The sequence below is a fragment of the Coregonus lavaretus genome (genome assembly GCF_964263955.1).
Source record: "Coregonus lavaretus genome assembly, chromosome: 2".
In the NCBI taxonomy this organism is placed as follows: Eukaryota; Metazoa; Chordata; class Actinopteri; order Salmoniformes; family Salmonidae; genus Coregonus; species Coregonus lavaretus.
This window is the reverse complement of record NC_139989.1, coordinates 51,048,365-51,073,826: the sequence shown is the minus strand read 5'-3', so window position 1 is coordinate 51,073,826 and position 25,462 is coordinate 51,048,365. Positions and strand designations below refer to the sequence as shown.

The following is a 25,462-nucleotide window of genomic DNA, read 5'->3' as shown; positions in this document are numbered from 1 at the left end:
AACTGTGAGTAGAACTCTTGATTCAATGCTCTCACATGCAGTGCCAGGACCAGTGTTCCATTTAAATTCAAACAAATTAGTTGTATGATTTGGAAAACATTGTCATTACAAAGGACAGGCAATTTCTGCTTCATGAATTAGATTGGATTGATTTCCTGCATTGCCTTTATTGAAGTGGACCCCAACCTTGACACACAATTTTCCAATATTCCATAGCTTTCTGTGGAGGGTTTTATGATTATAACCATGGTGAATTTGATCCAGCTGAGACTCAGAGGCTCTTAGATTAACGAGCTGTGAGGCAAGAGTATCTGTACCATCTAGATGTTATGGGTTGTGTAATGCACCCCTCCCCCTGACTTACTGTACTCTACTGCTCTGTTCTCTGTTTATGTATCTTCTCTCTCTCTCTCTCTCTCTCTCTCTCTCTCTCTCTCTCTCTCTCTCTCTCTCTCTCTCTCTCTCTCTCTCTCTCTTCTCTCTCTCTCTCTCTCTCTCTCTCTCTCTCTCTCCCTTCCTCCTTTTCTCCCCAGGTCATTATCAACTTTCCTTTCTTTCCGCTCATCTGTGAATAATTCTCTCCATCAAACAAAGAGAGATAAGGAGACACATCAACTGCTACTGCTGTTCTACTGCTACTAATGAATTTTCCAACTCCTGTCCTGTCCCAACAAAGCACAGGAAAACAGATTCTACATTCTATACAAGCAACTCTTAGAACTCTGACACACACACACACACACACACACACACATTCACACACACATACATACACACACATATACACACACACATACACACACTGTGCTTCAGGTTAATGCCAGTAATTAATCCAGGAGGAGTGTGATGATGCATATTTCTCCCTCCAATCAGCCCTGGGCCTAAGGATTCTGCACTATATAGACTTCAAAAGACAAACCATGTCAATGCTTTACTTTAGGCCATTAGTATACAGGTGTAGGAGTTAGGAAACGTCTGTGCAGTATTTTCAGCAGGGCAAAAATCAGTTGTGGAGTCTCTAGTCTAGTCAATTCTTGACGCCTGGTTTGGGCCTACCCTCTGGATCCTGGCTTTTCTGGCTTCTTTTAGCTGGAGGAAGGAACCTTCGCCGGTCGTTATTATTGATGTCAGAGGAGGGAGAAATGTGGATGAACCCATCTGCCGAAGCATGTTTCGTAACCTTGAAATGTGTCCCTTCACCTCATTATTTTGTCACCTTCTTCATGGTGCTCATTAATATGAATTCACTTTTATTTTTCTATTTGTTTAGTTTTGGGGGTTTGTGTAATATAATCATCCAGAATGGAATTTATCCATACCATTTTTTTACGATCCACTAAGGATGTGACAGTGAGTACTTGAAGACCTGAACTATTTGAGCGCCTTCGGATGTTACAGGAATAGTGTTCCACTGTTTGGACATACTGGCAGACTTTACCCCAGAGGACTCTACAGGAGAACTGTGATGAGGACGGACCTGCTCGGCTTGGAGTGCACTTACTGGAAACGTATCCTACAGGGAAGGATTGCACCATTATATCGAATTTTTCTATCATTCCAGGATTTTGTTTTTTGGAAAGACATTATTTAATTTCAAAAGAAAAAAATTGTCTGCAGTCCATCATGTCTCCGACTGGACGACAACGTTAGAAGGACACACACTTTTGTGTTGCTTTGATTTGTGTGTATTTCTGTGTTTGTGTGTGTGTTTTGTATTTGTGTGCGTCTGTGTGTGTATGCCTGTGTGTCTGTGTGTGTCACTGTGACCTTCTGTGTGACACATTTCTGTGCTCATGCTGTTCCTATCTTCTACCTGTCCTCGCGGCCCTACACCATTCCTAGCATCCACAGACTGAAACTCCTGTCTTTGAACAAAATATGGCTTCTGTCCTGTGTGTCTTAGAGGAACCATTTTTGTGTAGGACCCATTGCACTTGGTGGGAAGTGGGATACTTATGATCCCTGATGAACAGTCGGTCTCACAGAGATTAGAGTGTATTGTCTGTGTTGTTTCCCAGATCAGCTGTCAGTCACTCAAAAGTGCCCCCCCCCCCCCCCCCCCTACCTGATCTAAGTAACTGTGTTGGTTGTGTACTTATTTTAGTAAACGTGTACTGTATGTCTGAGGGCAAACCAGTTGGCACCGTGATTGAAAAAAAAAAAATGTTGGATACGTTTTGATTACTTATAAAAAAGATACAAAAAAACAGATGAGGTATAATTTTTGGCTAGTTTATGTCCCCTAGCAGTCCCTCCAAACGGGGAGAAAGAGAGGGGGTAGCCATGTCCTTTATCTCTAGTGAAATACAATGACCCCCTGTTAACGCTCTGCACTTCCTCTTTAAGCACCATGTGGCTACTGCCATGAGAGAACCATGTCTACTGCAACTTCTGCTACTATAACCTCAACTAACTGTTAGCATTACTAATGCTATGGCTGCCATTTCCTCTAAAACACATTCAGGGGGGATCCAGTTACTATTTCAACTTCAGGCCAAGGAAGTGCAGGGATGCTTACCGGTATGCTTGGTATGTACACAGATTAAAGCTGTATATCCCATATCATAGCCAGAAGTTTTCCATCTGGTACTGTATGTCAGCTCAGGTTGTTCTGGGAGGTCATTGATCTGCCTGTATAAGTAGATACTATAGTATTGATCCATTGGCCTATCTCCAGGCTCTGTCTCCATCCCTCACAGTCCACATTATTCTCTGCCCTATAACGCTGTGGTGTTAGCACTCACTCAGCACTGGAGGTGGTTAGTGTGCTCCCAGTATTACCCTCCACCTCTCTCTCTCTCTCTAAATATAAATTTCTCTTTCCCCCTTTATCTCTTTCTATACCTGTCTCTCGCTCTCCTTGATTGCTGGTCCTCCCACTCTATTTCTGAAAACTCCCATTTTCCCACTTCCCTCTCTCTCTCTCTCTCTCTCTCTCTCTCTCTCTCTCTCTCTCTGTCTCTCTCTCTCTCTCTCTCGCTCGGTCTCTCTTTGTCTCTCTCACTCTCACTCCCACTCTCACTCTCACACTCTCTCTCTCTCTCTCTCTGTCTCTCAGTGTTAGTGCAGTTCTGAATGGACATAGGGAAACGTGTGTGCATGCTAATATTAACATGAATGATGTCAACTTGATGCAATGATAATTAAATAAGTGATGCTTTAAGCAAAACTTGACAATGAACTTGATACTAATACTACTAATGACGAAAATGGAGACCTAGCAATCGTTATCTCTGTAATCAAAACAATGATGATAAATAACATTGTTTATCCTGTATATCTTCCTTAAATTGGTATTCCTGATTTAATTTTTGATTATTTTTTTTAAACATAATTTCTTCAGAAGTTTACTTTTTTTATGGGTTAAACTGAGAAATAGACATTTGAACAGAAGTGAGACATTCAGTCAGGATGCTTGTTTCAGCCAGAGAACTAAGAGGAGGAGGGTGAAGAGGAAGATGATGTAGGTGAACGTGTGGGAGATGGTGTGGCTGAAGCAATGATAATGGAAATAAAGGATATGTATCATCCAGCCTCATTCCGTGTGTGTTTGTTTATTAATCACTATGTGTGAAGTAGGTGTCGGTGCGTGCAAGCCTTGTGTATTATGTACATATACAGTAGCCTACACACACACTGGACCTATATATACACTACCAGTCAAAAGTTTGGACACACCTACTCATTCAAGGGTTTTTCTTTATTTTTTATATTTTCTACATTGTAGAATAAAAGTGAAGACATCAAAACTATGAAATAACACATATGGAATAAGGTAGTAACCAAACATTTTTTTTTTATATTTGAGATTCTTCAAATAGCCACTCTGTTATGATGAGTTTCTCGGGTATCAAAGAATCAAGGATGCAAGGATATACTTAGACACTTTGTAGACAGTTAATGCAAATGTTTAATGATCGGTACCAGGTTCGTTACAACAATGACCAGAGCTTTGCCCTTGGTGTTACGAACTAACTTGAACAAAGGAAACACTCTACCTTATATACCTTATATTACCCTCTTCCTGGCATACATCTGGTAAGTCTCCATGGGCACTCCCTGTCTTTGATGTTCATCACCCTTACCCCAAGTCACTATCCTGCCCATCACTCATGCTATCCTAAACATCACTAATCTACCTTGACATAAGGAATGTAGACTTCATGGCCCCAAACCACTTATCTCATAACTCTACCTCTGTCCTCACAATACTATGACATGACATCATTACACACTCTTTGCCTTGATGACAGCTTTGCACACTCTTGGAATTCTCTCAACCAGCTTCATGAGGTAGTCACCTGGAATGCATTTCAATTAACAGGTGTGCCTTCTTAAAAGTTAATTTGTGGAATTTCTTTACTTCTTAATGCGTTTGAGCCAATCAGTTGTGTTGTGACAAGGTAATGGGGGTTATACAGAAGATAGCCCTATTTGGAAAAAGACCAAATCCATATTATGGCAAGAACAGCTCAAATAAGCAAAGAGAAATGACAGTCCATCATTACTTTAAGACATGAAGGTCAGTCAATACGGAAAATGTCAAGAACTTGGAAAGTTTCTTCAAGTGCAGTCGCAAAAACCATCAAGTGCTATGATGAAACTGGCTCTCATGAGTGGAAGACCCAGAGTTACCTCTGCTACAGAGGATAAGTTCCTTAGAGTTACCAGCCTCAGAAATTGCAGCCCAAATAAATGCTTCACAGAGTTCAAGTCACAGACACATCTCAACATCAACTGTTCAGAGGAGACTGTGTGAATCAGGCTTCATGGTCAAATTGCTGCAAAGAAACCACTACTAAAGGATAATAAGAAGAGACCTGCTTGGGCCAAGAAACACGAGCAATGGACATTAGACCGGTGGAAATTTGTCCTTTGGTCTGGAGTCCAAATTTGAGATTTTTCGTATAACCACTGTGTCTTTGTGAGACGCGATATGGGTGAACGGATGATCTCCGCATGTGTATTTCCCACCGTAAATCATGGAGGAGGAGGTGTTAGGGTGTGGGGGTGCTTTGCTGGTGACACTGTCTGTGATTTATTTAGAATTGAAGGCACACTTAACCAGCATGGCTACCACAGCATTCTGCAGCGATACGCCATCCCATCTGGTTTGGGCTTAGTGGGACTATCATTTGTTTTTCAACAGGACAATGACCCAGGCTGTGTAAGTGCTATTTTACCAAGAAGGAGAGTGATGGAGTGCTGCATCAGATGACATGGCCTCCACAATCACCCGACCTCAACACAATTGAGATGAGTTGGACCGCAGGGTGATGGAAAAGCAGCCAACAAGTGCTCAGAATATGTGGGAACTCCTTCAAGACTGTTGAAAAAGCATTCCTCATGAAGCTGGTGGAGAGAATGCCAAGAGTGTGCAAAGCTGTCATCAAGGCAAAAGGTGGCTACTTTGAAGAATCTAAAACATCAAATATATTTTGATTTGTTTAACACTTTTTTGGTCACTACATGATTCCATATGAGTTATTTCATAGTTTTGATGTCTTCACTATTATTCTACAATGTAGAAAATAGTAAAAATAAAGAAAAACCCTTGAATGAGTAGGTGTCCAAACCTTTGACTGGTACTGTATATCTGTATCCATACTGTATTGAATATTTTCTGAACCAATAGGACCTTCCTCTCTCTCTTTTCTGCTGTGCATTAAGTTGTGTGTAATTATTTAGTCACTTTGTCATGAATTCTTTATTGTGGCCCCACTTTATCTAAATGAAAAGTGGAGTGCTACTGCCTTCCCTGAGTGTCTTTCTCTGGTCTGCCTCCTACTGCTTCGTTGTGAGTCTTTTCTAGCAGTCATATAAATGCCAGGGAAGTCATGTGGTGATTATACCCTTATGAACTGAGCATTACAGTCATGCCCACTGCCAGCACACTGAAACTCTGCTACACCAACTGAGGGGAAAGTTTGCGCATGGGTGTGCATGCATGTGTGTGTGTGACAGAAAGAGAGAGGAGGAGGAGGAGGAGGAGGAAAGGATTAAGAGAGTGAGTGGGAATGACATAGAGCGAGGGGAAAGCAGGGAGTGGATGAGGAGGAGGAGAGGAATTTAAAAAACAAAGAATGGAAGAGAAAGAGTGTGTGTGAGAGTGAGTGTGTTTGTGTGTGTGGTGTGTGTGTGAGGGAGAGGCGGAGGAGAACAGGTCTGTATATAGACACACTCGTCTAGGGGCGAACGGGGCACCTGCGGCGCTTTGACAGTGTGAGCAGCGTGAGAACAGTTCAGCACAACACACACAGACGTGCAGTTAGCACTGCTACAACACCATGAACCACTGGGGGGGGGGGGGGGGAGAAGGGGCCGGGGGAACTGCTGTCTCCATGGCAACGTTCCCACCGTGCAAAAAAAAATCATTTAGTCTGAAAGACATTTCACTCAGTTCAGTGAGCTGAAAAAGGCAGAGAGGGAGGGAGAGAGAGTTAGAGACTGGGGGAGGTGTGTGCAATAAATAGAGCTGTTTCTATCACACTGGAGGGATTTATTAGGAAGCTGTCAACCGCGTGTTATTGCTAATATATTACTGATTACTATATATAATGGTAATGTATTCTGTTATCTCATTAAATATAGATGTCCTTGCTGTGGGTGAGCCTTTGGTGTTTTTGAATTTAGCAAGGAAAGAAAGCAACGACACCATATACAGTGAGGGAAAAAAGTATTTGATCCCCTGCTGATTTTGTATGTTTGCCCACTGACAAAGACATGATCAGTCTAGAATTTTAATGGTAGGTTTATTTGAACAGTGAGAGACAGAATAACAACAATAAAAATCCAGAAAAACGCATGTCAAAAATATTATTAATTGATTTACATTTTAATGAGGGAAATAAGTATTTGACCCCTCTGCAAAACATGACTTAGTACTTGGTGGCAAAACCCTTGTTGGCAATCACAGAGGTCAGACGTTTCTTGTAGTTGGCCACCAGGTTTGCACACATCCCAGGAGGGATTTTGTCCCACTCCTCTTTGCAGATCTTCTCCAAGTCATTAAGGTTTCGAGGCTGACGTTTGGCAACTCGAACCTTTAGCTCCCTCCACAGATTTTCTATGGGATTAAGGTCTGGAGACTGGCTAGGCCACTCCAGGACCTTAATGTGCTTCTTCTTGAGCCACTCCTTTGTTGCCTTGGCCGTGTGTTTTGGGTCATTGTCATGCTGGAATACCCATCCACGACCCATTTTCAATGCCCTGGCTGAGGGAAGGAGGTTCTCACCCAAGATTTGACGGTACATGGCCCCGTCCATCGTCCCTTTGATGCGGTGAAGTTGTCCTGTCCCCTTAGCAGAAAAACACCCCCAAAACATAATGTTTCCACCTCCATGTTTGACGGTGGGGATGGTGTTCTTGGGGTCATAGGCAGCATTCCTCCTCCTCCAAACACGGCGAGTTGAGTTGATGCCAAAGAGCTCCATTTTGGTCTCATCTGACCACAACACTTTCACACAGTTCTCCTCTGAATCATTCAGATGTTCATTGGCAAACTTCAGACGGGCCTGTATATGTGCTTTCTTGAGCAAGGGGACCTTGCGGGCGCTGCAGGATTTCAGTCCTTCACGGCGTAGTGTGTTACCAATTGGTTTTGGTGACTATGGTCCCAGCTGCCTTGAGATCATTGACAAGATCCTCCCGTGTAGTTCTGGGCTGATTCCTCACCGTTCTCATGATCATTGCAACTCCACGAGGTGAGATCTTGCATGGAGCCCCAGGCCGAGGGAGATTGACAGTTATTTTGTGTTTCTTCCATTTGCGAATAATCGCACCAACTGTTGTCACCTTCTCACCAAGCTGCTTGGCGATGGTCTTGTAGCCCATTCCAGCCTTGTGTAGGTCTACAATCTTGTCCCTGACATCCTTGGAGAGCTCTCTGGTCTTGGCCATGGTGGAGAGTTTGGAATCTGATTGATTGATTGCTTCTGTGGACAGGTGTCTTTTATACAGGTAACAAACTGAGATTAGGAGCACTCCCTTTAATAGTGTGCTCCTAATCTCACCCCGTTACCTGTATAAAAGACACCTGGGATCCAGAAATCTTTCTGATTGAGAGGGGTCAAATACTTGTTTCCCTCATTAAAATGCAAATCAATTTATAACATTTTTTACATGTGTTTTTCTGGATTATTTTGTTGTTATTCTGTCTCTCACTGTTCATATAAACCTACCATTAAAATTATAGATTTCTTTGTCAGTGGGCAAACGTACAAAATCAGCAGGGGATCAAATACTTTTTTCCCTCACTGTAGATAAAGTGAATGTAAACCTCATATCTCTATGTGACAAAAACATAAATATTCACTGTGCAGTGTAAGACTATCATAAGCAATATGGCTTCACCTTTCAGTCTACTCCCTATACAATTTCACATTTTCAACTTAATGATGTTATGCCTCCATAAATGTTAATAAATGTCATCCTAGAATAAGAAATTACCTATGTGTGTGTGTCTGTGTGAGTGTGTGTGTGCGTGCGCGCATGTGTGTGCGTGCGTGTGTATGTGTGTATGTCCTTGTGTGCATGTCTGTGTATTTGTGTTTTGACCCAATACTGTTTTCGAAAATATGTGTGTGATTTGTCGTAACCCAGTTCTGTCTGTATGTCAGTGTATCAGTGTGTTGGTGGTGATTACCTGTTGTGAGAGGACCAGATGGTCCCCTCTCTCCCAGCTGGAGGAGCCGGTCAAAAGAGGGACCATCTATACTACACACCACCTGGAGCAACCACAGAGGACAATCAAAGCACCTGATAGAGAAAAATGATCAAACCCCACAAAACAGCCCCTTAAAGCAATATGCCATTTCTCATCACCAAGGGGAAGTGAAAATATAACAGTGACTAAATTTGTTTACCGACCACATTAGGAGTTGTACAATTTTCTAATTGCAGGAGAACTGCCGGTTCTACCAATTGTACTTCAAAAGCAGTGACAAACTGCACATCCCTCAGAGCTACAAAATACATCAAAGTCCCCTAGAAAGGGATGGACACCCGGTCCCTTTCACAGGAATTAATTTGGCCACTATGCTTAAGTCTGAATGAAAGGTTGTGTGGGTTTAATGAGTTTGGAACCCAAGGATAGCCTTGGGCACACTCCTGGCCCTGCATGAACCCTGCTAAGGTCACTGGGAGCAAGCACCCATGATGTGGCCCTCACTTGCTGTTTGCCCATAGCCTAAATAGAACCGCTGCCGTTTTACAGTGCCCTGCTCTGCTTTAAATTGAGTTAAATGGATTCAGAACATTGTTTCTGTGGGATGTTTTGAGTTTGATGAGCTCTGATGCCCTTTGCTGTTCGCTGGGCTGTGCTGACTGGCTCACAGTGCCACAGGTGTATAGATTATATTGTTGGACCGAGAGAAACCCCCGATCACAGGTTCGCTCATGGCACATTGTGCTGATTTAACAGCAGGTTTGCTCGCTGAAGGCCTCACCAGTAATTATGTGCTTGTTTCAGCACAGAGGACAGGAGGTGATAGAGACATGTCTTGGTTATATAAAGGTTACATTGGCAAGGGGGTTAGGCAGAACCTGTAGGCCTATTTATCAACCTATGTAAACGTATAGGACTTATAGGTTTATGCTTGATGTACTGGATACATGGACAAGGGGGGCTATAATCACTGATCCATGTATCACTTCCTTGCCTGTTTCTCAAAATCATGCAGCTCACCGCATTCAAGGCCTAGTCATTTTCTAAGACTGGCAGACTGTGCTGACCTCTGGTGTAACAAGACGGTATGGCATATATGGCAAATAAATAATATCTCATATATATATATATTGTATATCTCTATAATTTCACTGTAAATGTCATCAATTTGGTATAAATGATAGGACTGTCACTGACTGTCAGTAACCGCTTAGGTTCCTAATGGCAGCCATAGAGATGTCAATCAGTTTTTGATCAGTTGCTCGGTTGTTGATTGAGCATCCCTTGTGTTCCATTTTCAAGCCCAACCAGGCCTGAAATGTCGATAACAGAACGTTTGCCTAGTGGTTTGTTTTCCTCACGGCCTACTTTGTGTGTCAAAGTGACAATGGTTTTGTTTTACTTACTGTACAATTTAATTTCAAAGTATTTTGCCTCGTCTAACACACAATTATTTGTCTGACGGCTAAATACCGCCAGGTGAGTAGCCATGTAGCTAGCCGAATGCAACGTCAATGAATGATTTGCTGATGATGGAAATACTTTTGCTAACATTGGCTTGTGGCTAAGTTACCTCGCTAATGCTATAATTTCTACATGCCCACGATTAATGGGATTTCTACGGATTTCTTATATTATTTTTTGGGAAAGTATCCTGGTCACGCCACCAATATAACTGTGTTAAGAGTCAAAAGGGGAGGGGAAACCCCGCCTAGAGAGATACCACTTGGTTTTTGGAAGCAAATAGTGGGGTGGAACTAAAAGACGTTAATCATTTACATAAAGAAGGAGTGACTATGTATGTTGTGTAAGAATGAAACTGTATAAAATGAGAGCTCCGAGTCAGGATGGACCAGCTCGGCTTGTTACTTTGTAATAAAGTCTATACTGAATTCACAAGCTCCGGTGTCTGAGAGATATTTTAGAGAAGTATTTCCACGACAGCTGCTGTGGAACTCTCCGCCATACCTGCTCCCTGCCGTGGAGAGTGTCAGCTACACGGGCTGCACCGCAGACAATCTGGTAAAGATCATCAGAGACGTAAGTGAACATAGCACCACTATCAGATAGCCTGTATAGACAACCCGCTGGGCCATTTTGGGGAATGATCTGACTTGTATACTTATTCATTTACGTCATTTAGCAGACGCTCTTATCCAGAGCGATTTACAAATTATTAAATCCAAGATGGCGTAGTAGTCCAGTTCTGTTTTTGTCGTGTGTCTATAAATAGCCTGTAAATACCCTGTTTTTGTTGTTGTATTTTTCATACATATTTCCCTATCAGACTTTTTATCCTTATACAAAATATACTTTCCTGCAACCCGCCTCACTCAATGTGGAACGGATTCTATTATTGACTTACCTTTTATCTAGAATCTCCAGTTGAAACTAGCTAGCCAGCTAACTAGCTACTTGCTATTAGCCACAGTTAGCGGTATTTCACCCAGAACATTGGATTTTTTTTCCCTGCGGGATTAATTTAATCACTGGACATTAATCACCGGATCGCAACTAGCTAGTCGCAACCGAATGGATGTTGCTGTCTGGCTAATCACCACTGCCCCCGATGCAAGCACCAGTTAGCCTCGAGCTAGCCTCATATCTACCTCTAGGTCTACCGGACGGGAGTAGCCAGCTAACTAGCTACTTGCTATCAGCTACCGTTAGCGGTTTTTCACCATTGTCCGTGGCCTGCACCACTCACCAGCCAGCTCTAGTCTGGACTATTGCGTTATCGACCCAGAACATATCAGTTTTTCTGCCGGAATCACTGGACTGTGACAACTGCTCTTAAACACTAGTAAAACTAAATGCATGCTTTTCAATGGAACGCTGCTGGCACCCGCCCACCCGACTAGAATCACCACTCTCGACGGGTCTGACCTAGAGTATGTGGACAACTACAAATACCTAGGTGTCTGGTTAGACTGTAAACTCTCCTTCCAGACTCACATTAAGAATCTCCAATCCAAAGTTAAATCTAGAATCGGCTTCCTATTTCGCAACAAAGCCTCCTTCACTCATGCTGCCAAACATGCCCTCGTAAAACTGACTATCCTACCGATCCTTGACTTCGGCGATGTCATTTACAAAATAGCCTCCAACACTCTACTCAGCAAATTGGATGTAGTCTATCACAGTGCCATCCGTTTTGTCTCCAAAGCCCCATACACTACCCACCACTGTGACCTGTACGCTCTTGTTGGCTGGTCCTCACTACATGTTCGTCGTCAAACCCACTGGCTCCAGGCCATCTATAAATCACTGCTAGGCAAATCCCCGCCTTATCTTAGCTCATTGGTCACCATAGCAGCACCCACCCGTAGTCTGCGCTCCAGCAGGTATATCTCACTGGTCATTCCCAAAGCCAACACCTCCTTTGGCCGCCATTCCTTCCAGTTCTCTGCTGCCAATGACTGGAACGAATTGCAAAAATCTCTGAAGCTGGAGACTCTTATCTCCCTCACTAACTTTAAGCATCAGTTGTCAGAGCACCTTACCGATCACTGCACCTGTACACAGCCCATCTGAAATTAGCCCACCCAACTACCTCATCCCTATATTGTTATTTATTTTGCTCTTTTGCACCCCAGTATCTCTATTTGCACATAATCTCTTGCACATCTAGCATTCCAGTGTTAATACTATTGTAATTATTTTGCACTATAGCCTATTTATTGTCTTACCTCCATAACTTGCTACATTTGCACACACTGTATATATATATTTTCTGTTGTATTTTTGACTTTATGTTTTTTTTACCCCATATGTAACTCTGTGTTGTTTTTATCGCACTGCTTTGCTTTATCTTGGCCAGGTCGCAGTTGTAAATGAACTTGTTCTCAACTGGCTTACCTGGTTAAATAAAGGTGACATATTTTTTTTTTTTTAAATGGCTGCTGATAGCTCATAATAACCTTGTACCTCTTCCTCAGAGAGGGATTAATTTTTCTGTGGTGTCGCCACGGAAACTGCCAGCGTTACGGGCACTGTTTGACAAGTCAGTATCGGCCCATCTAATTCTAAAATGTTTCTTTCTCCAGTGTCATCAGTGGGAGGATGGGCCCTCTCAAACCAGTCCTGCCCCCTCAACCCCTGCCTGTCAGTCAGCCTCCTCTTGGTCCCGCCTCGCAGGCTCCTCCACCAATAAGCACGGCCCATCCATATCAGGTACTGAAGATACGTTTTCACTTGGCAGCTTTTATCAGCCCATACAGCATGTATGCCATTGGATTGACAGGCTCTTAGCTGACACAGTGTTCTCTCTCCCTCTCTTGCTGCCTTGTCAGCCCCCACCTTCCCTTAACGCGGCCCAGGCAGCTGCACAGATGGCTGTAGAGGCAGCCAACAACCAGAAGAGTCGCTGTGAGTACCAATAGCCTGCATTTTTCTATCCTCTGTCAACAGTATGGTTGAATATCGGCCCAGTTTGATTGTTAGTCTATTACAGGGGTGTTCAACTCTTACCCTACGAGGTCCGGAGCCTGCTGGTTTTCTGTTCTACCTGATAATTAATGTTACCCACCTGGTGTCCCAGGTCGAAATCAGTCCCTGATTAGAGGGTTAGAATGCGGGAAGAAAAACCCAGTGGAACTGGCTTCTAGGTCCAGAGTTGGATATGAGGGGTCTATAATGTCTGTTACCTTGTCTTTTTTTGGCATCCCCCATCTAGTCCCAGGCATGGTCAATCCTGGTCCCCCATTCAGCGGTCAGTCAACTCTTCCATCTGTAGCAGGAGTGAAGTTGGCTCCCTCCAGTCAGCCCAGCCTATCCACAGTCACCACAGTTTCCACACCCATGTTGCCTCAGCAACAAGCCCCTCCCCCGCAGCAGCAACAAGTCCAGCCGCCAGGACAACCACAGCCCAATCAGCAGCAGCCGGTGCCCCCTCAGCAGCAGCAGCCCACGGCCAATCAGCAGACGCCTCCATCCTCACAGCCTGGCATGGTGAGGCCTGTCAATATGTTGCATCATCATCCCACAAAACTCCACATCAATATTCAACTTCTCTGCCTCCAGTCAAGTTGTCTTTCTCTCCCTCTAACGCTCTCTCTTTCTCTTCTGATAGCCTGGTGTGTCTGTAGCCCAGGCGAATCCGATTGGGGGGCAGCAGCAAGGCGTAGCCAATAAGATTGTAGCATGGAGTGGGGTACTGGAGTGGCAAGAGGTGAGGGAAACTAGAACTTTGTGTAAACATGCTGCTGAAGAGGTCTATACATCTTCTATTTGTGTGTTCAAGTCATCCTCTGGCTTTGAAAGGAAATGTTATAACAAGGTCTGCAACAAAGTTAAGCTTGGAACTGATTGAATGAACTGTCATTGATTGGGATGTGATTAATCATACTATACCTTTGTAATTGATTTCACCTCCGGTCAAAGTGATTGCATTACTTGACATGGTTGAACCTGTTTTAGGGGAACATGCATTTTAATGATCTAAAATACTAATCAACTCTGGAGATGTTTGTGTTTCCAAGCCATTCGAAAACCTGACTTGATCAGTAATCAATAAGTATTGACTGATTTAGACTTCTTCTGTGATACCTGTTGGCCATGAAGCCCTATCACACAAAAATGGGCAGCAAGCCTACACACTGTAACCAACACACAGTTAGACAATGGAGCGTCACCACAAAATCACCAAACACATAGACAATAGACATAGTATTGCCACAGGTCACTAAAGTGCATCTGAACTCACGTATCAATAGATGGAGCATTCAGGTTAGATTTGTATGTCTTGTTATGTTCAGGTCAGGATATTGCTGGATCCAAATCTTAATCTCCCCTAATTCACGAGAGTCCTCCCAAATGCTGTACAGTACACATATAAAGAACCTATACATCTGGTCTTTAATCCCAACACAATGCAGTAGTAATGGTCAACAGGGACTCCAGCAGAGCTGAACAATCTGGGATTGATTAACTATTGATCCACTATGGATCCCCTGAAGATGAACGCTGCTGCTTATTTTCCTGTAGGATCGGCACCATCGATCCTCTTCACAATGTTCCACTGGCAGCACTATTTGGCATGTTGTGTCATTTCTAACATGGAGGTTTTTAATCAAACGGTGTCCCTGGGTGTAGGACCGAAGCCCCCTAGTCACTCTGTATGCTAACTTCCAAACCTCTCCTTCCATTTCTCCAAACATTCCTCTCCTCCCTCCCTACCCCCCACCCCCCCCCCCCCCCCACCCTCTCTCCATCCATCACTTCAGAAGCCCAAAGCCTCGTCTATGGATTCCAATACCAAACTCACGCGCTCCCTGCCCTGCCAGGTGCAAGTCAACCAAGGAGAGAACCTGTGAGTGTTTCACTGCAACTGTCTTTGATATCATGCCAGTGTCAGCTGCACTGATTGGTCATTGTATGTATTGCTATATGTATGGAGAGTTCTGATTGGTTTGTTCCCTGTTCTTCATGACAGAAATGCAGACCAGTGGCCACAGAAGCTCATCATGCAATTGATCCCACAAAAGCTACTGGTGACAGAACACTCTCTGCGTGTGTGTTCAGAAATTACTCGATGACATTAAGAATAGAGAATTCTAAATAAATTATTTGTCCCTCTCCAGACAACACTTCGTCCACTCTTCAGAAACTCTAGAATGGTTCAGTTTCTCTTCACCAACAAAGATGTGGCGTCACTAAAAGGTCTTTATCGTATCATGGCCAATGGATTTGTAAGTATAGCTCTTCTGCTTCACATTCTCTATTTTTGCTTCCATCTGTCCCTATCCTTTTCCATGTTAATGTTCAGTACAGTGGAGTCTCAACAATAGACATCAGCAGTTCCCTCCATTGTGCACTAGATGGACTAGGCAGATATAAATAGGCTACAGTTACACTCTTAAAACACTAGAGGGGGCACCATGTTGCTCATCATTTAGTAAACAGCTACAGAGATTTTCAACACCTTTGGGCGTTATAGAAAAAATGCATGCAGCCTGTGAGATTTACCCAGGTCTTATTGAATTCAGGTCAGGTTGACTGGTTTTGTATCACATGAACTATGACGAGGGCTGTGACAGACAAACAGTACTGACCTCTGACCTATGTCCGCCCTCTGGCTGCAGACGGGGTGCGTCCACTTCCCCCACAGCGCCCCCTGTGAGGTGCAGGTGCTCATGCTGCAATACTCCTCCAAGAAGAGGATTTTCATGGGCCTCATCCCCAACGACCAGAGCGGCTTCGTCAACGGCATCCGACAGGTCATCACCAACCATAAACAGGTCCAGCAGCACCGCTCGGTGAGTTAGGAGGGAATAAAGGGATTAAACCTGGAGAAAAGGGGGTAGTATACACGCTAGTGACTGGAGCTGATAGAGCATGGCGTTTGCATCGCCAGGGTTGTGGGTTCGATTCCCACGGGGGGCCAGTATAAAAAAATATATGTATTCACTAACTGTAAGTCGCTCTGGATAAGAGCGTCTGCTAAATGACTAAAATGTAATGTAAATGTCTATACTAGGCCAGCACAGTGGAAGGGCTTCCCAAGAGCAGTCTTGGGCCAATGAGGTGGTCAATTGCTGAAAATGTTTTCCAGTTTGAGAGCACCACCCCTTTTCGTGTAAGGAATATCATGTACATGTCTGGTTTGATCTCGATTACAGCAAACACAATTCTAACAACCCTTAGGATAGAGTGTTGTCTATCTGTTTGAAATGAAACTGTTTTCCTTCAGGTAAACATTTAGCGTGCTGATTTTTTGTGACAGAGAAACGGAATGCCTCAGTTACAAATCCAACCTACCTGTGGTCTACATGACTTCCATTATATCCTCACAGCCTTTCTGCTCCCATTATAGTTGATGCCGCCTGTCTACTCATGCTGCTAATGTTATGTGAAAAACATGTTAGACCGTGTGTAGTTAGAGACGACAGACATGAAATTATGATGAAGACGTTTTTTTTTTGCCTTGTGTCCCATTACATATTCAAAACTGCATCGCTAATGGAGACTTGCTATGGCAATCTCAACACAATTAAAATGTCAATTATTTGATCGTTGTTTGGGGTATTTTTTTTTTGAATAGTGTTACTGGTGATTAGATATGATTTTATAACCGTGAAAGACCAAATTCAATATTTTCCCAGAACCATACAGATGACTTGATGTTACAGGTCCAATGCAACTGTTTTTATCTCAATATCAAATCATTTCTGGGTAACAATGAAGTACCTTACTGTAATTGTATTCAATTATAATAAATACGTTTGTTTTATTAAAAACTATATAGAAAATGTGTTTGAATAAATTAATAATTTGAAATGTCACATGCATAATTTAATTTAGAAAAGGCTTTTTCAGTGTTAAAATAGGCATATAATTTTTTTGTTGCTAAAATGAGTACTCACCAGTATTTGAATACAAACGTCCATGCACATCCCTAGTTAAAATGGTCAAAAACAGCTTCTTAGCCAAGAGCATTTTCTTAAGCTGTCTGGGAGTGGTCTGAGTGGGGAGGGGAAAACTGAAAACTAGCTGTTATTGGCAGAGGTTTGGAACTCTCTCTTATTGGTCTATTAACTAATTTACCGCCTGGTGATGTCAACAGGCAGGCCAAAACTCCATCCTACCAAAACAGGCTAATATTTCAGATGGTCTTTTCAAACAGGTCTTACACTAAAAGAGCATTATCATAATTTTCACAATTTCATAATATTATTCCAACCTCAGTGTGTAAAACACAGGAAAATGACGTTTTGACTGCACTGGGCCTTTAATGTGTGCTCTGGGTGTTTTTAGGCAGGCTGCTGAGTTAAATAGGAAGTCCACAGGGAAGAGAGAGGAGAAAATAGAGGAGAGGAGACGGACAGCTTTTATCCTCTGAGAGACTACAGATCCTAATTTTCCCCACGGGCCACATTTGGTCTTCACCGAGGTCTGGAGGGCCGCTCTTCAAATGGGTTATATTTCCTCGCCGTCAAAATTTGCAAAAATAGTCCACCATCCATCACTTTTGGAATTTACTATGCTCCCTGACTGTCTAGCTTTCGTTTCGATGACTGTTAGCAAACTGGACAGAGTGAAGACTATAAATGTAGGTAAATTATAATTTCTACACAGTTTCGATTTGGTTTTAGTCATTTCAATGTCGATTGAGATTGGTTTTCCCCCCGAAAAAAACACACTGGCCTTGAGTTTGACACATGTCGTAGATGGTTGTGTTGTCTCATCCAGTGCCAGGATTAGACAGGTTAGGATAGGCAGGAATTCCATTATAAGAGATATACTGTACATATGTGTCACAGTTAATAGGGATGTTGGTTACACATGTAAACATTACACTAGAAAAGTACATTTGTTGGTTCTCTTCTCCAGTTGGGTTCAGGAGGGCCGATGCCAGGGCCGCCTGGCCAGGTTCAACCCAATCAGAACTTCCTCAACCGGCCGCAGGGGCCCATCCCTGTCTCCCATGGCAACGTGCAGCAGCAGGTACTGTGATTAATCCTGTGGTGTCTCAGCTTGTGCACTCCTCCTCTCCTCCCTCTCCCTTCTCCCCTCACATGCTCCTCCTGTCTGCATCTCCTGTTTCTATTGTCTCTCAATGACTTTCATCTCCTCCTCTCCTTCTGCACCTCCTCTTCCACCTCTTCTCTCTCTCTCCTCTGTTCAGTCTGTGGTGGTGGGCATGCCCTCTGTTAGTCAGGTCACTCTGATGGAGGAACAGCAGAGACAGGCCAACCTGGTGAGACTCACACACATATACACAAAAACTCTCACCCAGAATACATAAAAAAAATGCAATGAAATTTACCAGGCACAAACTCTCACTGTGCTCGTTTTGGCACCAGCCTGGTTGGTGAGCAGCTCCTCTCCACTCTGCATGTGTTGGCTACTCTCTCACACTGTCTCAATGGGTGCTCACTTCTACCAATGTAGCCTGCCCAGCATGTTCTGGGTTCAGAGAGTTACATTGTTACATTCGGCCTGTTTCTCTTTTTAAAATGAACCCGGTCCACTGAATCATATGGTACAGTGCCTTCAGAAAGTATTCATAGCCTTTGGCTTATTTCATATTGTGTTGTTACAGCCTGGATTCAAAATGGATTACATATTTTAAAAAATCTCACCCATCTACACACAATACCCCATAATGACAAAGTGAAAACGTGTTTAGAAATGTTTGCAAATGTATTGAAAATGAAATACTGAAATATCTCATTAACCTAAGTATTCACACCGCTGAGTCAATACTTTGTAGAAGCACCTTTGGCAGCGATTACAGCTGTGAGTCTTTCTGGGTAAGTCTCTAAAAGCTTTGCACACCTTTTGTACTATATTTGCCCATTATTCTTCTTACAATTCTTTAAGCTCTGTCAAGTTGATTGTTGATCATTGCTAGACAGCCATTTTCAAGTCTTGCCATAGATTTTCAAGCCAATTTAAGTAAAATTGTAACTAGGCCACTCAGGAACATTCAATGTCGTCTTGGTAAGCAACTCCAGTGTAAATTTGGTATTGTTTTAGGTAATTGCCCTGCTGAAAGATGAATTCCTCTCCCAGTATCTGTTGGAAAGCAGACAACCAGGTTTTCCTTTAGGATTTTGATTGAGCTTATAGCTGTGTTCCATTTATTTTTATCCCAAAAAAACTCCCTAGTCCTTGACGATGACAAGCATACCCATAACATGATGCAGCCACCGCCATGCTTGAAAATATGAAGAGTGGTACTCAGTCATGTGTTGTGTTGGATTTGCCCCAAATATAACGCTTTGTTTTCAGGACAAAAAGTTCATTTCTTTGTCACATTTTAAGTGCCTTGTTGCAAACAGGATGCATGTTTTGAAATATATTCTGTACAGCAGGGTTCCCCAACTGGCGGTGATTTTATTTGGCCCCCCAAGTGTTCTGACCCCCCCTACCCCACCCAAAGTATTTGTATTGTTTTATTGTTGGACATAAAGGACTGTAAAAACACCAGCGAATCAGCTCCAATGGATTTTAATTTAGGAAATCTGTTCCAAGGTATTCCCATATATAATAGAGAGATATATGTGATTGTGTATGAATTTAAGCAAGGTTTGAAATGATTATATTTTAGTCAAATATATCTGTTTGGGCTTCTTGCGGTCAATTTGCAGTCTACAAATTATTTGTTATTATGTTCCGGCCCCGTGACCATCCGCTCAACAATAAATCGGTCCGTGGCTAAATCTAGTTGATGATTCCTGCTGTACAGGCTTCCATTCTCCTATCACAACCATCAAACTCTGTAACTGTTTTAAAATCACCATTGGCCTCATGGTGAAATCCCTGAGCAGTTTCCTTCCTCTCCGGCAACGGCGTTAGGAAGGACGCCTGTATCTTTGTAGTGACTGGGTGTATTGATACACCATCCAAAGCCTAATTAATATCTTCACCATGCTCAAAGGGATATTCAGCTTCTGTTTTATTTTTATTTTTGACATATCTACTAATCGTTGCCCATCTCTGCGAGGCATTGAAAAGCCTCCCTGGTCTTTGTTGTTGAATCTGTGCTCGAAATTCACTACTCGATTGAGGGACCTTACAGATAATTGTACTGTATGTGTGGGGTACAGAGATGGTCTAGTCATTCATAAATCATGTTAAACACTATTATTGCACACAGAGTGAGTCCATGCAACCTATATGATTTGTTAAGCACAGTTTTACTCCTGAACTTATTTAGGCTTGCCATAACAAAGGGGTTGAATACTTATTGACTCAAGTCTTTTCAGCTTTGAATGTATTATACAAACAAAATTACACTTTGACATTATGGGTTATTGTGTGTAGATCAGTGACACAAAACCTAAACGTAATCAATTTTAAATTCAGGCTGTAACACAACAAAATGTGGAAAAAGTAAAGGGGTGTGAATACTTTTTGAAGGCACTGTATTTAAAGTCTCAATACTTAGTCCTCTTATCTCCCCAACCGTCTTCTAAACCTCTTCGACTTTCTGCTTCTCTTCCAGATGACGATGAGAGCAGCCAGCGCAGCTAATCAGCAGCCGCCCGTCACCGGCGCTCCGACCAACCAGGTCACTCAGGGTGGACAGGCCCCGCCCCAGGGTGCCATGCTCCGCCTTCCAAACCCAGGAGCCAATCCTCAGCTGCGCAGTCTACTCCTCAGCCAACAGCAGCCAGTAAGAACACAACAGTTAACTCTACCAGTCTTGACCATTATTCATGAAATACATTTGTTGTTGTAGTGCATTCACTTGTAGCCAGGGCTAGACCACTACTGCACACTCTAGAAATGCTTCTAAATATGTAATACTTGTCTCTATTGGTTTATGGAACAGGATATAAGAATGAAGGTGCTAACTACTGTATGATTGATGGTAACCTAGGTGTTGTGTTCCTGTCTCTCAGCAGGGTGGTGTTGGTCACATGCAGGGCATGATGCCTCACCAGGGGCTGGGAGGGCAGCTGGTCCACCCTACTCCAGGAGCGGGCGCCCAAATGCAGGCCCAGTGGAGACAGCCCCTGGCAGGTTAGCTACAGCCGTGGACCCCTTCACTCAAATCAAACACTGTAAAGACAGTTTAGAGCTAGACATCAGTGCAAGGATAGGCATTAGAATGGAGTCTGTCATTAGGAAACAATTGTTTCCTAATGATAGATATTTTGTGTGTAAACTGCTACATTCAAAAGGGAGGGTGATCGAACATACAGTCAAGTCCATAAGTATTTGGACAGTGACACAATTTGCATCATTTTGGCTCTGTACGCCACCACAATAGATTTGAAAGGAAACAGTCAAGATGTGCTTTAAGTGTAGACTTTCATCTTTAACGTAAGGGTTTTGTCAAAATTATTGTATGAACCGTGTAGGAATTACAACCATTCTTATACATAGCCCCCAATTTTAGGGGCTCAAAAGTAATTGGACAAACTAACATAATCATACGTTAAATTGTGAGTTTGAATACTTGGTTGCAAATCCTTTGCAGTCAATGACTGCCTGAAGTCTGGAACCCATATACATCACCAGATGCTGGGTTTCTTCCCAGGTGATGCTCTGCCAGGCCTTTACTGCAGCTGTCTTCAGTTCCTGCTTGTTCTTGGGGCGTTTTGCCTTCAGCAAGTGAATGCATGCTCAATTGGATTCAGGTCAGGTGATTGACTTGGCCATTGCAGAACATTCCACTTCTTTGCCTTAAAAAAGTATTGGGTTGCTTTCGCAGAATGCTTCAGGTCATTGTCCATCTGCACTGTGAAGCGCCATCCAATGAGTTTTGAAGTATTTGGCTGAATCTGAGCAGATAATATAGCCCTAAACACTTCAGAATTCATCCTGCTGCTTTTGTCAGCAGTCACATCATCAATAAATACAAGGGAGCCAGTTCCATTGGCAGCCATACATGCCCATGCCATAACACTACCTCCACCATGCTTCACTGATGAGGTGGTATGCTTCGGATCATGAGCAGTTCCTTCCCTTCCATACTCTTGTCTTCCCATCATTCTGGTACAAATTGATCTTTGTCTCATCTGTCCATAGGATGTTGTTCCAGAACTGTACAGGCTTTTTAAGATATTTTTTGACAAACTCTAATCTTCCTGTCTTACTGTTTTTGAGGTTTACCAATGGTTTACATCTTGTGGTAAACCCTCTGTATTTACTCTGGTGAAGTCTTCTCTTGATTGTTGACTTTGACACAGATACGCCTACCTCCTGGAGGGTGTTCCACATCTGGCCAACTGTTGTGAAGGGGTTTTTCTTCACCATGGAAATAATTATTCTGTCATCCACCACAGTTGTTTTCCGTGGTCTTCCGGGCCTTATGGTGTTCCTGAGCTCACCAGTGCGTGCTTTCTTTTTAAGACTATTTGGCCACACCTAATATTTTTGCTATCTCTCTGATGGGTTTGTTTAGATTTTTCAGCCTAATGATGGCTTGCTTCACTGGCAGTGACAGCTCTTTGGACTTCATATTGAGGGTTAACAGCAACAGATTCCAAATGCCACACTTGAAATCAACTCTAGACCTTTTATCTGCTTACTTGTAAATGAACTAATGAGGGAATAACACACACCTGGCCATGGAACAGCTGAGCAGCCAATTGTTCAATTACTTTTGGTCCCTTAAAGGGGGACCACATATATAAAGTGCTGTAATTCCTACACCGTTCACCCGATTTGGATGTAAATACCCTCAAATTAAAATCATATTCATTATTTAATTTCAACTCCAATATGCTGTGGTAGACAGCTAAAATAATAATAACTTGGTTAATGTCCAAATATTTATGGACCAGACTGTATCTCTCCCATCAGTGCCTATGGTTATCAAACTGAGACTCGGCTATATGGCGTTGACACAAGCAGCGGGATGAATTGAGGATGTTGCAGATTAAGGTGATGCACAGAGTATCTGCGTATGTGCACGGGTGCCCTTCAGTTTGCTGCAACCTGATCGCTGCGGGACCAAAACAGCGGAGCAGTTTAGACTCGCGCTTCACATTCTTGGTTTTTGCTGAAGTCTGCTCGATAACGCTGTTTACTTCGTGCGTCGCTGACTCTACCTGTAACTCAACAGTAGTTAGTCTATAGTTTATTACCAAGGTGTTTATGATAATGTCATCAATGCACATGTTGCTGTCCCAGGTTAACTCTCTCCTCTCTCTCCCCCTCTCAGGTCAGATGATGATGGCTGCTGGTCAGAGGGGCCCTGGAGCCCAACCCCCCGGGATGCCCCAGGTGTCCTCCGTCATGGAGGATGAGATTCTCATGGACCTTATTTGAGTTTGCACCCAAAAAAGACTACATCCCACAGCAGCCAGCATTTTCAGTTTCATCATGGGGGCAGACTGGGAGATGTAGTTTTCCAAGTTTCTACTCTGGCTTTGTTTTCTGTTTTTTCCTTTTATATCAAAAGAGCAGACAACAGCAGGGAGAATCAGGAGTTTGTACTGTAGAGCTATTGGAGATGATAAGGGGAGGACATGCAAGCACACACTCTCATGCATATGCAAACACAGACACACACACACACACACATCCTGTCACACACCTAATGAAGCCAACCCAATGGGAGGACAGTGTTCATTGCACTGTTGTGTGCTTGTATGGAAACCTGTTTCACATTCATTTAATTGTTTATATGAAATGTCTTTTTTTTATTGAGGTTAAACTTTTTCTGAAGTTGTTTTTTTGAGCTATAGGATGACGTTGTTTTATTGCGATGAAATAAAGATGAATTTTGTCAAGGAGCCAACTGATGTGTAGAGTCCTTTTTTAAAAGTGAGTATACACAGATCTGGGCTCTCCAACCCTGTTCCTGGAGAGATACTGTCCTGTAGGCTTTTACTAAAGCCCTAATCTAGCGCACCTGATTCTAATAATTAGCTGGAGCAAAATCCTGCAAGACGGTAGCTCTAAAGGAACAGGGTTGGAGAGCCCTGACGTAGATTGATCTGTACCTGACTGCCTGTTAGACTGTCAGAAATAGTTGGCTATCTGAATGTGTGTTTATTAGCACTTGTCACGAGAATTTCTATCTCTAATTAATCAAACTTAATGCTCTGAATAATTCCCAGAGGGTGTAAGGCTCTGGTTTAATCATGAATTAAACAAAGGTCCACAACCAGCAAGAATGATCTGTATGTTTAATCATGGAGAGCTCTGCCGCCAAAAAACACATATACAGCTTTTATACTTCACACAAAGGCACTTTGCTCCGCCCACCTTTAGGAGGCCTTTAACCAGTTTCTCAGTCCCCTTCATCCTGGAATGTTTGTCTCAGCAGTTTCTAACTCACCCCCTCTGTTAGTGGGTTCATAATGATAACCCTAACACAGTTCACACAGTCATCATCAGTATTGGGGTTAACAATTTTAATCATAATTCCTCTATCAGTCCACCCTTTGACAAAATGTTTACACCCTTAGGATAAATGTATTTACAAGCATGACCAATCTGATCTTCATATGTCAGAACTAATAAACATTTCATCCAATTGTGGTCTTTCAGGGTCTAAGTCCTCGTCATCCACCAAGCCTGGAGGATTGTTTTTCCCACTCCCCTGGTCAGAGTCCGGAGTCGGTCCATCTCTCATCATTTGTTGAGATACTGCATTCACCAACGCCTTACTCACCAATCATCGGACACAGGGAACAAGACAAAAACCACATAATACAAGAATACCCATACAAACGCTGACCGCCCCAAAGATGGTGGCTGCTATGGTTTTCCATTTACCAAACATTTCATCAAACCACCCTATCCTCGATGTACTAACTTCTGAGTTCTCAGCTCATTCTTCACATAGAGCAGTTCATTCTGCAAGAGCTCTGGTGACCGTCCCATCCGGTGTGGTGTTGTTAGGGATAAATGTGCAACAATGGCTTATCATTCTATAGACACCGCCCCTTTCTGCCTGATCTAGAGCCAACCTCTTTTCCTAAGTCATGAGTGAGATGGCGGATAATTGTTCAGAGATCCCTTTTACTGCATCCCTAGTCTAGCCAATAAATCGTTGTTGGTAGTAATAGATATAATTAATCCAATCCACAATATTGTTTATTGTCACCCACCAAAAGAACGTGGTAGTAAATCCTTCCGCTAATTCTTTCATAGCTTGGTATCCATCTGGTACCCCCCTTGGTATCCCAATCGCATCCATCTAAATAGGGCTATTCTCCTTCTTGTTAAAACTCCTCCTACGTCTGTTTAACCCTTTCCTTGGTTCCTGGTGACTAATTCTAACTAGCTGAATCAGTAGAACCAGGGCGCACGTATCTAGCCACCCTTTTGGTATTCTTTGCCTTATACTGCCTTTACTGGCTCACGCCCACCACACATCAGTTACAGGGG

The 25,462-nt window shown here is 43.0% G+C and overlaps 1 protein-coding gene and 1 pseudogene across 2 annotated transcripts in view; both read left to right on the top strand.

Moving 5' to 3' along the window:
• The first annotated feature begins 9,842 nt into the window (after positions 1-9,842).
• Positions 9,843-23,862, top strand: LOC311139495 (mediator of RNA polymerase II transcription subunit 25-like; annotated as a pseudogene). The gene is made up of 15 exons (XR_014615228.1): positions 9,843-9,863; positions 10,499-10,705; positions 12,604-12,838; positions 12,958-13,033; positions 13,341-13,615; positions 13,737-13,835; positions 14,890-14,975; positions 15,099-15,156; positions 15,247-15,354; positions 15,748-15,921; positions 17,996-18,109; positions 18,291-18,362; positions 20,616-20,786; positions 21,016-21,136; positions 23,286-23,862. The product of XR_014615228.1 is annotated as a mediator of RNA polymerase II transcription subunit 25-like (transcript).
• The window catches only part of LOC311149340 (mediator of RNA polymerase II transcription subunit 25-like), a gene marked incomplete at its 5' end in the record, with an annotated part of 100,679 nt that continues 85,324 nt past the window's right edge, over positions 10,108-25,462 (top strand). Inside the window, one exon of the mRNA XM_084186503.1 lies at positions 10,108-10,144. The remainder of the gene's footprint in view (positions 10,145-25,462) is intronic.